Source organism: Arachis stenosperma, chromosome 9, assembly GCF_014773155.1.
Source record: "Arachis stenosperma cultivar V10309 chromosome 9, arast.V10309.gnm1.PFL2, whole genome shotgun sequence".
Taxonomy (NCBI): domain Eukaryota; kingdom Viridiplantae; phylum Streptophyta; class Magnoliopsida; order Fabales; family Fabaceae; genus Arachis; species Arachis stenosperma.
The window spans coordinates 121429739-121432255 of record NC_080385.1 but is presented as its reverse complement, the minus strand read 5'-3'; the positions used below and the strand labels follow the sequence as shown (position 1 = coordinate 121432255).

At 42.9% G+C, this 2517-nt stretch overlaps 1 non-coding gene across 1 annotated transcript; it reads left to right on the top strand.

Annotated features, from left to right (window-relative positions):
* Positions 1-2102: 2102 nt before the first annotated feature.
* On the top strand, positions 2103-2210 carry LOC130953744 (small nucleolar RNA R71). Its single transcript, XR_009075906.1, has one exon. It is a non-coding gene; the product is annotated as a small nucleolar RNA R71 (small nucleolar RNA).
* The last annotated feature ends 307 nt before the right edge of the window (positions 2211-2517 follow it).

Below are 2517 nucleotides of genomic sequence, written 5' to 3'. Positions count from 1 at the left end.
CCAAATGGCATCAAAATCCACGTTTTGAGCCTTTTCTGGCGTTAAACGCCGGGCTGGTGCCCATTCCTGGCGTTTAACGCCAGGTTTTTGCCCTTTACTGGCGTTTAACGCCAGTCTGGTGCCCCTTTCTGGCGTTAAACGCCCAGAATGGTGCCAGACTGGGCGTTAAACGCCCAACAGCTAGCATTACTGGCGTTTGAACGCCAGCTTCTTCTTCTCCAGGGTGTGCTGTTTTTCTTCCTGTTTTTCATTCTGTTTTTGCTTTTTTTTTTTCATTGTTTTTGTGACTTCTTATGATCATCAACCTACAAAAAAGATAAAATAACAAAAGAAAATAGTTAACTATAAAACATTGGGTTGCCTCCCAACAAGCGCTTCTTTAATGTCATTAGCTTGACAGAGGACTCTCATGGAGCCTCAGAAATGCTCAGAACCGTGTTGGAACTTCCCAACACCAAACTTAGAGTTTGAATGTGGGGGTTCAACACCAAACTTAGAGTTTGATTGTGGCCTCCCAACACCAAACTTAGAGTCTGACTGTGGGGGCTCTGTTTGGCTCTGTTTTGAGAGAAGCTCTTCATGCTTCTTCTCCATGATGACAGAGGGATATCCTTGGGCCTTAAACACCAAGGATTCTTCATTCACTTGAATGATCAACTCTCCTCTATCACATCAATCACAGCCTTTGCTGTGGCTAGGAAGGGTCTGCCAAGGATGATGGATTCATCCATGCACTTCCCAGTCTCTAGGACTATGAAATCAGTAGGAATGTAATGGTCTTCAACCTTAACCAGAACATCCTCTACAAGTCCATAGGCTTGTTTTCTTGAGTTGTCTGCCATCTCTAGTGAGATTTTTGCAGCTTGCACCTCAAAGATCCCTAATTTCTCCACTACAGAGAGGGGCATGAGGTTTACACTTGACCCCAAGTCACACAAGGCCTTCTTGAAGGTCATGGTGCCTATGGTACAAGGTATAGAAAACTTCCCAGGATCCTGCCTCTTTTGAGGCAATTGCTGCCTAGACAAGTTATCCAGTTCTTTGATGAGCAAAGGGGGTTCATCCTCCCAAGTCTCATTTCCAAATAACCTGTCATTTAGCTTCATGATTGCCCCAAGGTATTTAGCAACTTGCTCTTCAGTGACATACTCATCCTCTTCAGAGGAAGAATACTCATCAGAGCTCATGAAAGGCAGTAGTAAGTCCAAGGGAATCTCTATGGTCTCAGTTTGAGCCTCAGATTCCCAAGGTTCCTCATTGGGGAACTCATTGGAGGCCAGTGGACGTCCAGTGAGGCCTTCCTCAGTGGCGTTCACTGCCTCTTCTTCCTCCCAGAATTCGGCCATATTTATGGCTTTGCACTCTCCTTTTGGATTTTCTTCAGTGTTACTTGGGAGAGTGCTTGGGGGAAGTTCAGTAATTTTCTTGCTCAGCTGACCCACTTGTCCTTCCAAATTCCTAATGGAGGATCTAGTTTCAGTCATGAAACTTTGAGTGGTTTTGATTAGATCAGAGACCATGGTTGCTAAGTCAGAGGTATTCTGCTTAGAGCTCTCTATCTGTTGCTGAGAAGATGATGGAAAAGGTTTACCATTGTTAAACCTGTTTCTTCCACCATTATTATTGAAACCTTGTTGAGGACTCTCTTGATTCTTCCATGAGAGATTTGGGTGATTTCTCCATGAAGAATTATAGGTGTTACCATAGGGTTCTCCCAGGTAATTTACCTCTTCCATTGAAGGGTTCTCAGGATCATAAGCTTCTTCCTCAGATGAAACATCCTTAGTACTGTTTGGTGCATTTTGCATTCCAGACAGACTTTGAGAAATCAGATTGACTTGTTGAGTCAATATTTTATTCTGAGCCAAAATGGCATTCAGAGTGTCAATTTCAAGAACTCCTTTCTTCTGACTAGTCCCATTGTTCACAGGATTCCTTTCAGAAGTGTACATGAATTGGTTATTTGCAACCATTTCAATCAGTTCTTGAGCTTCAGTAGGCGTCTTCTTCAGATGAAGAGATCCTCCAGCAGAGCTATCCAAAGACATCTTGGATAGTTCAGAGAGACCATCATAGAAAATACCTATGATGCTCCATTCAGAAAGCATGTCAGAAGGACATTTTCTGATTAATTGTTTGTATCTTTCCCAAGCTTCATAGAGGGATTCTCCATCCTTCTGTCTGAAGGTTTGGACTTCCACTCTAAGCTTACTCCATCTTTGTGGTGGAAAGAACTTTGCCAAGAAGGCATTGACTAGCTTTTCCCAAGAGTCCAGGCTTTCTTTAGGTTGAGAATCCAACCATATTCTAGCTCTGTCTCTTATAGTAAAAGGGAATAGCATCAGTCTATAGACCTCAGGGTTAACCCCATTAGTCTTGACTGTGTCACAGATTTGCAAGAACTCAGCTAAAAACTGATGAGGATCTTCCATTGGAAGTCCATGAAACTTGCAATTCTGTTGCATTAGAGAAACTAATTGAGACTTAAGCTCAAAGTTGTTTGCTCCAATGGCAGGG